The 13,412-nt window shown below is 41.3% G+C and overlaps 1 long non-coding RNA gene across 4 annotated transcripts; it reads left to right on the top strand.

Moving 5' to 3' along the window:
- The first annotated feature begins 1,275 nt into the window (after positions 1–1,275).
- On the top strand, positions 1,276–12,603 carry LOC119841234. 4 transcript variants are annotated; one of them, XR_005288456.2, is made up of 7 exons: positions 1,276–1,411; positions 1,812–1,848; positions 3,242–3,329; positions 4,491–4,622; positions 7,594–7,757; positions 9,277–9,403; positions 10,194–12,603. It is a non-coding gene; the product is annotated as an uncharacterized LOC119841234 (long non-coding RNA). The 4 variants fall into 4 exon arrangements; XR_005288454.2 differs by having other exon boundaries at positions 1,812–1,891; XR_005288459.2 differs by having other exon boundaries at positions 1,276–1,720.
- Positions 12,604–13,412: the final 809 nt, after the last annotated feature.

Genomic DNA, 13,412 nt, shown 5'->3' with positions numbered 1-13,412 from the left:
TGGAACCCAGAATAAGGGGGCTGAGGCTGTGGCCGTAGCTGGGGGTGGGTGTGGGGCTAGGAGTAGAGGCATGGGATGTGGGCAGGGCATGGGGATGGGGGGCAGGGCAGGGCTGGGGGCAGGGCCTGCAGCTGAGGACCGGAACCAGCGGCCGGGGTCCCAGCAGCATAGCCCCAGGTGCGGGACTGGGAGTGTGGGGCCTGGACACAGGGCCAATGGCTGGAGTGTGGAGCTGGGGACTGGAGTCCTGGGTGCAGAGCCAATGGCTGGGGAGCAGGGAGGTTGACTATGTTTTGTGAAGAAATATTTCCTCCTTTAAAAAAACTGCTGCCAGTGAATGACCCTTGCTTCTTTGTGTGTCAAATAAAATAAAACTTCACTATTAACTTTCTCCTTACCATACATGATTTTAAAGACCTCTATCATATCTCCGTTAGTCATTTCTTTCTTTTCTAAACTATACACTGTACATGAGTGGTTATTTTTTAGGACAGCTATCCACACTGATTCCAAGATCTTTTATGAGTGGTTGTAATGGATGCAATCCCCTGGTGTACTGCAGAGCCCTCTGTCTTACCAACCTGGGCTTCCTCTCACACTGTGATGCTGTGACAAGCTGCAAACCTCTCCAAGTACTGCATTTTAACACAGATATCCACAGGGAGGGACACACCCAGCTGCATTACATGAATGCTTTTGCCAGCCACTCATGAACCTACAGTAGAGAGGCTCCAGCCAATTTTCCACTGCTCCCCGGCCTAGGACCCCAGAGCTATACCATCTTGCCCTAGTCATGAGCCTGACCAGTGTAAGTTTATTACCTCTTCTGCCCCTCCCTCAATGTGGGGGGGGGGACATTCACCAGTTTTTGTTCCTGAGCAGATTCCCTAAGCACTTTGAGCAAAACACACTGTTTTAGGTAAAGTATAAACTAGATTTAACTACAGAAAGACACATTTTAAGACAGGATTTAAATCAAGGAGTGTCTCACCCCGACAGTATAGTAGAGTTCCTTAATAGTACACAGGCTGGGATTCTCCTTTCCAGCCTGGTACCACCTCCTCAGTTCAGTCTTTGTCCTTGTAGTGAGGTGATCACCCCACTCCGGCCCTGAAGTGGTTAAAGCAGCCCTAGAGAGGGCTGTGGCAGGGAACATCTAGGCTGATGGGGGAAGCAGCCTCAGCTGGGGCTGCACCTCAATTAGGCCACAGCTGGCCCTTATAAGAAGGCTGTGGGTTAGAAGCTAAAGGAGTCTCACTCAAGCATTGGGGTGGGAAGGGCTAGCTGCTTGAGAGCAAGGTACTCAGGCAAAGGCAGTTCCAGCCTGGTAAACCCTCAGACTACAGGTCTTGGTAAAGGCCCAGAAAGGTACTGGGGCTGCAGAGGGGCAGCCTGGATAAAAGCAAAGGCGGTAGGTCCTACTCCCTTGCCAATGATGAGAGGCCATTATAGACTGCAGTCTGCCCATGTGAGCAGGGGTTAGATGATGACTGGCAGTAGCCACTGAGGCAAGGTGGATTTAGAGGGTTGGGGGTTCCCCTGGGAGGGGTAATCCAGAGAGTGTGGGGGCACTGACAGAGGGCAGGACCCCAAGGTAAAGGGGCACTGGGGTCTGGGAGGGCCATGAGGGACCAGCGGCAGGTGAGGCACCAGCTGGGAAGGGGTGCTCTATAATCTGGATAGCTAATTGCTAAGACAACCAGCAGGAGAAGCTGCACCGGTGAGTTGTCACCTTGCTACAGTCCTCCAGACATGTTTCCAGATGAGTTGTGGGGAGGCCAAATTATGATTTCACTTCCCCTCCTTCATAGGTTCTTCCAGCTTGATGGAAAGATCCTGTGCTATGATGTGAGTCAAGCCATCTCCATTGCTTATGTGCTGTCTCTGAGAGGTTTGCATTTTATACAGTTCATGGAGTAGTCCTTGTGAATGTTTGTTCCCCTTAATGGGCTATCATCCAGTTTCTGGCTGTTCCATTGTTGTAACTGAAAGGCCAGTTGTGGGTTTCCAATCTTGCAACATATTTCAGGAATACACGCATAGCAAAACTTCATAATGCCACATACAGTGATAGCACATACAATCTAACTGGATATTAATGTTCAACAGATCAAGACATTTAAAGTGATACCTCATAAGGCATATGTTTTATACAAAGTATCATAATTGTATCACCATTGTGAATATGGGGGTGCTAGGGTGTGGCTTTGGGGTAAAGAGTGTCACAGTGGTAACAGGTCATTTAGACCCCACCATTTTATATGTATAGCTGATTATTTTTTTTTCAAATGTGCATTACTTTGCACTTGTCAACACTGAATATCTTATGCAATTTTTATTGGCCAATCACTCTTTTTTTGTGTGATTCCTTTGTAACTCTTTTCAGTCAGCTTTGGACTTAACTATCTTGTATAACTTAGAAACATCTGCAAACTTTGTCACTTCACTGTTTTACCTCCTCTTACTCCCTTTATGAATATATTGAACAGCACAGGTCCTTGGGGAAACTTCACTGTTTACTACTTTTCATTGTGTGGAAAACAAATAATTTCTTCCTGCCCTTCATTTTCTTTCTTTTAATCACTTACTGATCCATGATGGGACCTTCCATCTTATCCCATGACTGCTTTACTGTGTTTAAGATGCTTTGGTGTGGGATCTTGTCAAAGACCTTTTAAAAGTCCAAGTACACTACTGTATCAGCTGGATCACCCTTGTGCACATACTTGTCGACACCATCGGAGAATTATAACATTGGTAATACATAATTTGGTAATTATAACAATTGGTAATACACACGTTGCAAAAGCCACAATGACTCTTCCCTGACATATTGTGTTCATTTATGCGTCTAGTAAAGAATAGAACTATCATAGCTTCAAACAATTTTTCTGGTATTTGAAGTTAAGCTCATTGGCCTGTAATTGCCAAGATCACCTCTTGAACTTTCTTTAAATCAGTGTTAGCTATCCTCTGATCATTTGGTATGGAGATTGATTTAAGTGATTGATTGCAGAATTACTGACTGTGGTTTGTAATTTCATATCTGAGTTCTTGCAAACTCTTGGGTGAATACCATCTGGTCCTGATGACTTAGAACTGCTAATTTATCAACTACTTTTTCCATTGACACTTCCAATCTGGGACAGTCACTTGGATTTTTCACTCTAAAGAATAGATTAGGCCTGGAAATATCCCTCATGTTCTCTATAGCAAAGACTGATGCAAAGAATTCATTTAGGTTCTCTCCAATGGCTTTATCTGGAGTGCTCTTCTAGCACCTTGGTCATCCAGTAGCACCACTGATTGGCAAACTTCCTGCTTCTTATGTAAGTACAAAAATTAATACTAATTTTTTGTCTTTTGCTAGTTGCTCTTTAAACTTTTTTTGGTCTGCCCAATTATGCTTTTACACTTTACTTGCCAAAGCTTGTTTCTTTCTATTTTCCTCAGTAGGATTTGACTTTCAATTTTAAATGGTCTTTTTTCCCCCCCCTCTAATCATGTCTTTTAGCATACTGTTTAGCCATGGTGGTATTTTTTTTTGTTCCTCATACTGTATTTTTTATTTTAATTTGGGATATAATAGAAAATTTCACTAGTAGGTATGTTTAACTACAAACTATACACAAGAGAAGACTATATAACTTGCACAGTTTTTTTCCTTTTACTTGTGGAAATTACTACCAGCCCACACCCTTTTAAATCTCTTAATTTACTCAAGTAGAGAATTTAGAGAGCTCTTTTTTTCAAGGGTGATGTTGCTTTGGAAACCATTCCAAATTCACACTAGTCAACCTGAATCACAGATTGGAAAAATGCATGGTTCACTTTAGTAAAAGTGGAACACTCAGTAAAATAACTCCTAGTTTAAAAAAAAAATCTGACTGCAAAGAATGTAACAAAATTGGCATGTAAGGGTAACAGACTATGGACTGGCATTTTAAAGGAGGTTGTGGGTCAAGCATGGTACAGTTCTGGTTGAACATGGAATAAAGGAATTGTGGGAGGTGTAGAAAGAGACTGGTAATTGTAGGTTACTGTAAATCATGCTGGGAAGGAAACTGATAGGTCATATAAGGAGTAATCTTGCCTCCAAAGAGGGGAGACACCAGATGTGGCGGTGGTTTTCTACTAAGGGAGGCAGGGAAGTAGCCTCAAGACAAGTGGGGGGAGGGGGAACAAAAGAACCTGTGGAGGCATGAAGCATGTGAAGGAAAAGGCTTGAGCTCGCACAATAAAGCTATGGGCTGAAGGCCTGGTGTAGGCACCCAACCTGGAACTCCAGTGAAATGGCAGAAGTTCCCCTTTAATCCCCTGTGTCAATAGGAGTAAAAGCTGTGGCTCCTCAGTCCCTGCCAAGCCAGTAAGACTATTTAGCCCTGTTTCAATGCAGTAAACATTGTGCCTGGAAGGGCCAGGCTATTGAGCCTAGGAAGGATAATGAACTGTCCTTATTCTCCCCCACTCCACCCCTTTGATACATCCAGAAGAGGATGACTTTATAATCTGGCCAGAGGGTCAAATTACTCTCTCAAAGAGAAATCGAGGTGTCCTACCTGCAGGAGCAGACTGTGGAACAAATGAAAACTGAGGAACAGGTGTGAACCAGATGCTGAAAGGTAAGAATCTACAATTGGTATAGATGAAAGAAGATGGACATTTACAGTTGTTTTCACAACTTATACCTCCCCCATCATCAAGTTGAGTAGCTGTTCTACCGAGTGAGTATGGGGGATGGAGTCATGACTCTGCATCTTGAGGATTCTGTTACCCCTGGAGTTGTAGAGCTGAACTAGTTTCTGCACTCCTGAGTGCAGAGACTCCAAATTTTTTGGCCCTTTTATGTGGTCAAGGAAAGGAAGATGTACCTTGTGAACTGTAGGCATTGGGCATACATACCAACATGAGGTCCAAGCAGAATATGCCCTGCATTTTCAAAAACTAGTCAGAACCAGTAGAAAATGGGTAAGTGTATGCTTGGTGTAGGGCTTAGTCAGTGTCTATAGTGATGTAACCATAAAAGATGAGCTTCTGTGGTGTTGAACAGACTGTTTAGATCTCACTTTTTTTGGAAATGTTCTTATCTTAAAATAATTAAGCTGTTAAGAAAATAAAGGTGTGTGTTTTCCCTGTCATCCTAAATATATAATGCAATTACATCTGAAAAATTCAGTACTAAGTTAATGAGAGAGAAATGTGGTGTTGAATTTTTTCATTGTTTGCCCAAATGTCAGCCTTTTGAACAAATGTGGATTATGTATGTTTACCAGCTACAAAGTATTAAAGGGGAGTTGTATAGGCTGATATTCAATTCTGTGTGTGCACAAATTATGCATCTCTAGTGATCTTTAGTGCATGTCATACAGTTCTAATTCTACTACAGCCCATGGAAAACATGGGCCTGACTCCTCTCCCTCTCTTATTGATGCCAGTAGAGCTATATCATGTGGCTTCTGCTCATGTGATAGAGAATCATTCATGTTGTGAGGTAAACAACTTCAATTACTTGCTTTCCTCCAGCTAACTGATACTTCATCTGAAATCATGTTAAAGTACAAGGGGGAAAAATAAAATAGAGGCTTCAGTGGCATGAATAAACAATGCAGTGTGAGATTTAACCATCTGCAGGATGAATGAATTTCTCACCTTCTAGACAGTCATGGTTCCTAAGGAGTTATGGTCTGCTATATTAGTGACTGACTGTCACGTAGTAGTTTCCTGTGTTGTCCCAATCTTGTGTATGTCTAATAATGAGGTCAATATTCTGATCTATTGGACCTTAGTTGGCAGACACTGAGATCACAAACACTTCTGTATTTCCAAACTACATGAAAAGTTGTCATGATCTGAAATGACTAATAAGGTCGTTTTGGGACACCATGGAGACTTTCAGTCTTCATTATTGCCTTAAACTAAAATAACACAAATTTACGTGTGTTTCAGAGTAGCAGCCGTGTTAGTCTGTATTCGCAAAAAGAAAAGGAGTACCCGTGGCACCTTAGAGACTAACAAATTTATTAGAGCATAAGCTTTCGTGAGCTACAGCTCACTGCATCGGATGCATTTGGTGGAAAAAGCAGAGGAGAGATTTATATATATATATATATATATATATACACACACACACACACACACACACACACACACACACACACACACACACACACACACACACACACAGAGAACATGAAACAATGGGTTTATCATACACACTGTAAGGAGAGTGATCACTTAAGATAAGCCATCACCAGCAGCAGGGGGGGGAAGGAGGAAAACCTTTCATGGTGACAAGCAAGGTAGGCTAATTCCAGCAGTTAACAAGAATATCAGAGGAACAGTGGGGGTGGGGTGGGGGGGAGGGAGAAATACCATGGGGAAATAGTTTTACTTTGTGTAATGACTCATCCATTCCCAGTCTCTATTCAAGCCTAAGTTAATTGTATCCAGTTTGCAAATTAATTCCAATTCAGCAGTCTCTCGTTGGAGTCTGTTTTTGAAGCTTTTTTGTTGAAGGATAGCCACTCTTAGGTCTGTGATCGAGTGACTGGAGAGATTGAAGTGTTCTCTGACTGGTTTTTGAATGTTATAATTCTTGACGTCTGATTTGTGTCCATTTATTCTTTTACATAGACTGTCCAGTTTGACCAATGTACATGGCAGAGGGGCATTGCTGGCATATGATGGCATATATCACATTGGCAGATGCGCAGGTGAACGAGCCTCTGATAGTGTGGCTGATGTGATTAGGCCCTATGATGGTATCCCCTGAATAGATACGTGGACAGAGTTGGCAACGGGCTTTGTTGCCAGGATAGGTTCCTGGGTTAGTGGTTCTGTTGTGTGGTGTGTGGTTGCTGGTGAGTATTTGCTTCAGATTGGGAGGCTGTCTGTAAGCAAGGACTGGTCTATCTCCCAAGATCTGAGAGAGCGATGGCTCGTCCTTCAGGATAGGTTGTAGATCCTTGATGATGCGTTGGAGAGGTTTTAGTTGGGGGCTGAATGTGATGGCTAGTGGCGTTCTGTTGTTTTCTTTGTTGGGCCTGTCCTGTAGTAGGTGACTTCTGGGTACTCTTCTGGCTCTGTCAATCTGTTTCTTCACTTCAGCAGGTGGGTATTGTAGTTGTAGGAATGCATGATAGAGATCTTGTAGGTGTTTGTTTCAGTCTGAGGGGTTGGAGCAAATGCAGTTATATCGTAGCGCTTGGCTGTAGACAAACACCTACAAGCTGTCTATCCTTTTGCAAAAATCACCAGATGTAAGATCAAAATGCTGAGTAATATGGCCAAAAGGAAAATGACAGTTCAGACTTCACCAACCTAAAGTGGATCATCTTTGTGTTAGTGGCATTAGATGCACATAAATCGGAACAGTATCAAAAAACTGAAGTACTTTAAATGAAGCATTTGTTTTGCTGCAAAGGTGTTGCTGAAGGTAAACCCAGAGGCAGAAATGATTACTAGAATTTATGCTTGCTGTATGCATGTCCTCGTCTAAAATGACAAAGGATACACATTAGGATTATAATCTGTTTTTTTTATCTTCCCATTATTTGATATCTGGAGATTTACGCATCAGTTTCTTACATTTAGCAGTTTATAATGTCTTTGAAGAACCTCGCATTTCTACCTTCCTGGATGGGTGGAGCTCACACACAGATGAGGCAGAACTTGCAGCCTTATAAAATTCCTTCTGAAGTCCAGAGGGGTCTTTCTGCTGAATTCTGTGGGAATTGGACTGGTCTGTAGGGCTTCAAGTAAGTACTGTAACTTTCTAATCTATGGATTTAGTGAAAACAAACTGGGGAAAATGCCATCCTCTTTTTCCCTTCAGTTGGTGGAAGTGTTGTGACTGTCTATATTAAAAACAGTTTTTTGTAACAAAAATGAGAACCACTAAAATCAAGCAATTAGAAACTGTATCAAGTCTGGACCAGTTTTCATATAGGATTAGGCTCTTTGAGGGAACAATCTTCATAGCTCTCAAATATTAAACTGGTTGTTTTATCATATAAAAGCTAGATATGGAAGACTGTCATTTAATCTCTTCCCCCTCAAGAATGCTGGATTACTCTATACAGTATATCTGGTAGTATCCACAACAATTTTTCTTTGACTATTCCACACTAGTCAGTCATCTCCTTAAGTACATAGATGTCCCTCTAATTTAAATATAGATCCAAATAGTCAAAGCAAGAGCATTTATTCTGTGGTAATGCAAACTATAAATAGGTTTGGAGGGGGGAAAAACACTGGAAACCCTCTTAATGATCTGTTAGTTCTACTGTTTCATCAAATAAAGGTAGTAGAAATTAAGGAAAGGATCAAAAACAATAGGCACTTGAGCTGTACATTTCCTTTCTCATTACTTATTATTCTCCTGTAAAATGTTTTAAATAAATTTCTCGTTCCCATGAACAAAAGGAAGATCACAACTCAAGTTTAATCCAATAACCATTCTACAAAACTCCTTGTGTTTATTTCAAACCTTGGTGCCTTAAAACTTCAATTCTACTCATAAGGCTCCTAATCTCTGATACTGTGTTCATCTCTTCTGTGTGTGTCTTGACCTTTTGGAGCTGCTCCCCTCCTTTCTCACACTCCCATTCTCTCCCCTCCTTTAATCTTTCCATACATATTAACTCTGCAGGATTTTTGCTCTAACCTTAATTTTCCTGCATCCTGAAGCTTCATAGCTAAAAGGTTGCTGCTAATCCTTTTTCTGTTTCTCCTTCAATAGTGTATTTTGTTCATCCATTTTCATCTCCTGAAATACTCTGAGTAAATGTCTATGTATACAGAGTTGTGTATGCTCCATAAGACACTGCTTTCATAAGCCATTTTTAATACACTTGAGGGCCCCAATAGGGGTCAAATGTAGAAAAGTGTCTATGTTGGGGGGGGGGGAATTCTGTTCAAACTGTATTCATGATACACCATTAAAGCTGTACAGTGCTGAGAAGTCTATCCATAGTGATTGGGTGTGGATGAAATGACTCCTGTTCACAGGGATGGGATGGAAAGGCAAAGGAGGTCTTTGTACCTGCTCTCTTGACACAAAATCAGGGGGGCAAGCTACTGATCAATGTTTGGTGACAAACCAGATCTTCAATGATTTGCATTACATAAGACTGGATTCTTTATCTGTTGGCACAAACTTGGAGGGAGGGTCAGGGTAAAGGATTTCTGCTTCACAATCCTTGTGCCAGCCAGCATCATCCTGGTCCCCAGAGCAGGTGATTTTTGGTAAATGGCTCTCTTGCTGTTCATCCCCAGATACAAGGGAAGTTGCAGAGGAGGTTTTTGGTCCATGTAAACAATCTTTGGAGAAGAACCATAGGAGCGTCGAAACTGCAGGAGGAGAGTTGAGCTGGAGTTTGTTGGAAAACTGCTTTATAAACAAGTTAGTTTTGACCTTATTCAGGCTGGAGGGCTGTGTTGTGGAGTAGACTGGGATAGTCAGCTTCTCTAAACCAGAGGCTTTATAATTTCTCTTGTAATCCAACACAGTTTTGCAGGAACTGTTTTTTGTTTTTTTGTTTTTTTTTTAAAAGGCTTCTAACTGATCGTAAAGTATCCTTTATGCTTCTGGAATTCCAGAAAAGAAACACCATGTTGTCCAAGAGGACTGGGGGTAATTAACAGGAAATTTCTGAAATACTCCAGACCTACACCTGTTTACTTGGGGTTTCTTTATCTATAGGACATAGTTGTAAATCCCCGATGAAGTCCTTAAATATAAAATATTGAATAAACAATTTTTTTTGCTTAAACTTCTGTCGGCAGGCAGAGAGGCAACCTGCTCTGGAGGAATGAGCATATACCTCTGAAGAAATCCTGGATGCAATCCTGACCCCATTGAAGTCAAAGGCAAAATTTCCCTTAACTTCAGTGGAGTTGGGCTTTCACCCCTGAGTCTTAATCTTGATGCCTTGGCCAAAGACACATCCTACTTTTATCTGATTTTTAGTTTCCCCACCTGTTAAATGGGAATTTCAATACTTCTGGAGCTGGTGGAAGCCCTTTTTAACATTTACAGAGTGCTATGCACAAAAGATGCTAATAATTACGGTTTTCTCTTCATTAGAAAGCACTTTACCAACTGGGATTTGATTGTAAAGGGGAGAGGTATTGGGACACTATTTACCACACATTCAGAAATGATTTCCCTACTGAAATGTATTCACATCTAGGCTGGAGCATGAGCAGCAGGGAGTCGGCATGTCTGCTGTGCACCACACAACAGACACAGAGGGACCTTCTACTCAAGAATTTTAAGCCTCCATGTGAGGAATATGTGGGGCTTTTCATCACCTGGGGCATCCAGGACATTGAAACTGATGCCTCTTTCCCTACCATAGAAAGACTAACAAATTGAGTCAAAACTACTGGGATTTGAACTCTTCTAAGCTTTCTCCTCTGCTTTTCATTTCAGCATGTGCTTGTAAAACATCCAAGTTAACACTCAACAACTGTCAGAAGGAATTATGGGGCAGGAGAGGTGGTTTTTTTTTTTTTCAATAAATTAACAAAGGTCTTAATTTCCAAAATTTTGTCAGGGAAAATATAAACACTCCCTAAATCACTTAAACTGTCCAGGTCAGCAAACTCCCACCAGCCTGGGGGTGTGCCACCACCTCACATGCAATAAAAGAAACACATACCTTCATAAGAATGCATACAAGGAACCTACCCCACAAGCTTGTCCTTGCCTAGTTTTAGAAGGACATAATCATACACTTGAGTAGCACAAAGACTGCTTCACTCAAATATCTAAAAGGGTGGTATGATGGCTGAGATTTGGATTCTATTCCAACTTGTTCACAATACTCAGCATTTTTGGGTAACATGGAGGGCTGCCCATGCTTCTTGGACTAGTTTCTTTTATTGCATGTGAGGTGGTGGCACACCCCCAATAGCTTTATATAATTAGGGGAGGAAAAACAACTAATGATGTTTTCTGATATAAGCAGTGCACACCAAACCTACATTACCTCTCCTCATGTAACCTGGTACAATGTGATATATTTGGCTAAGATTGTAAAATTTCCCCCTCAGAGGATTTCATTTTTAGAAGCTGTTGCTGATAACAGGTGGCAAAATACTTGCATTATTCCAAAGTCATTAGTTACCCCATGAACCTGATATAAATTAAGCCTGAGTGCTCATTGCTGCTAGATGTTGCAAGTCTGTGGAGTAAACTTTTCAGAAAAATTTTCACCTGGAATGTACCAAATGTGTTGCCAATGCATTTTTTTCATACACGCATCTTAGTACCTGATTTTTTTTTCCCCAAAACTGCTTGCATAGTTTTGCATCTAAATGTGTGCAATTTAATGCCTAAACTGCCAATCATGCATTTGTATGTGAAAATGACTGAATCTGCCTTCTACTGGCCATTTGTACACACCTGCTGTCTGCATCTAATCCTGATAATTAGGTTCACAGTTGAATGCATAAACTCTCTTAAAAAAAATCAGGCCTTTAATCTCCTTGTAATTCTGCTGTATATGAGTTTTCATAATGAATCTTTAATTGCTGTTGTGTTTTCATTTCTATAAACTGACTACTGTATGAAATTCTATTTGTGTTAACAGGTACAATAGTAATTGGTGTCTCTTACAGGGCCTACTCACATTTTGGGAGTAGGCATTCTGCACATCATTTTACATGTAAGGACCCAGTCCAAGATATTGGGTCAGATCCTGACTTCCCCACTCAGGCTGCTTTATAGAAAGCTGATGGAAAGTCAAGGGATCTGTTCCCCTTAGCATCCTCTGTGTATGGAGCAATACTCTGGTATAGACCTGCAGTGACTCTGAACCATGCATACTCAACCCCCATATGGCAGGCTACACTCCCCCTCCTTTATACTACCTAAGTGTTTCAATACCCTGGTGATCACTGGCTTATGGAACAGCCCTTAAGGGGTCTTGGTTGGTGGTGCAAGATGAAGCAGCTGTTAGGCTAACTTATTTTAATATAAAGCAACTAGATAGTCCCAATCTAGGGTGGATAAAAGTTAACCTTGGTGCCACCTTTACCCCTTGAGAAGATTTAAGCTGCACCCAGTGTGGCGCACATCCAGCGTGAGATCCAAGCTTGAGTTCTCTGGCTTGTATAAATGGTCTCTGTTTGATACTGTACATTACAAAAATGAACATAAGCATTTGGGCTGATTAAATGGGTGAGGCAGGGATAGCAGTTGGGAGAAGCCACCACAGTTAAGAATGGAAACATGAGCACTCCAAGTTTTTATAAGCCTACCAGCCCCTTGAACAACTTTTAGTATAAATTTATATAGTGGCATGTTAATGGGTTTTTAAAACAACTATGTGGAATATTGCAGGAAGGCACTCTAACACCTGAGGATATTGCTATATGGCTGAGGAGAGAATGCAAGTGCAGGTTCTATCCAGCAGTTATGACTGGGATCACTTTAAAATCTTACTGTGCCATCCAGACCCTCAGGGCCTAACACAACAGTCCTACAAAGAGGATATTTCTATAGCTAGCTGCCTGACAATTATTTTAATTTGTTTAAATTGGTATAGCCCTGTGGACAGCTTACTTAAAAGCTCCACTCTATTATGTGTTCATTCCCTAAAGGTGCTTTTTACTTTAGGCACATTTTATGAGTTGAATTAATTATTGCTCCAAAATGTACTTTTTGAATCAACCTAATTCTAGTCAGATGAAAAAGCAGTGGGTGGAGAAGTGGTGATTGTCACATACAATAATTTAGAGTCCATAATGGTTTTACAAATGTCAGCTCAATTAGTCACTTAAGGAAACCATGCCCATTGTCCTGAAATTAACTGAACTGAGCCTTTAAAGGCTATTAATTGTAATGGCATATAGTCTACTTTAACATCATTAGAGGCCCCCAAGAACTTGAAATCTCTTCATATGGTCTTGTGGAATATTCAGCACAGTAACTTCTGAAAAAAATATATTGGTCCTACCTAAATATTGAGATAATTGAACATCAGGAAATATGAGCCTAATCCAAAACCCATTCCAAGTCAACTGGAAAGACTCCCCTTGACTTCAATGGGCTTCGGACCAAGCCCTCAGAGGAGAACATTAAGGACCCACATTCATGATAAAAACATCTTCATAGTGAAACTGGAGGAAAAAATGGGCTGAACCTGTTGCCTTCCCTTCTGCGGTCACAGAGCTTTGCCAAGAGTAGAACCAGTGCCTAAGGTTCTTGGGTACTAGAGTACCCCTCAGAGATGCGCAGTTCATGTACACTTGTAGCCAAGCTGCACAGACGCATGATTTACAAGTAGGCTGGGAAAAAACATCCGCCAAATGTTCCTTCCCAGAGGGACAACCAATGTAGGTGGTACAAAGGATGCTTCAGCCTTAAATATAGAGATGGGACCACAGAGGAGTGCTACTGCCAC

The sequence above is a fragment of the Dermochelys coriacea genome, chromosome 12, assembly GCF_009764565.3.
Source record: "Dermochelys coriacea isolate rDerCor1 chromosome 12, rDerCor1.pri.v4, whole genome shotgun sequence".
In the NCBI taxonomy this organism is placed as follows: Eukaryota; Metazoa; Chordata; order Testudines; family Dermochelyidae; genus Dermochelys; species Dermochelys coriacea.
Note: the sequence above shows the minus strand (reverse complement) of the source record. Positions and strands in the feature narration are given on the sequence as shown.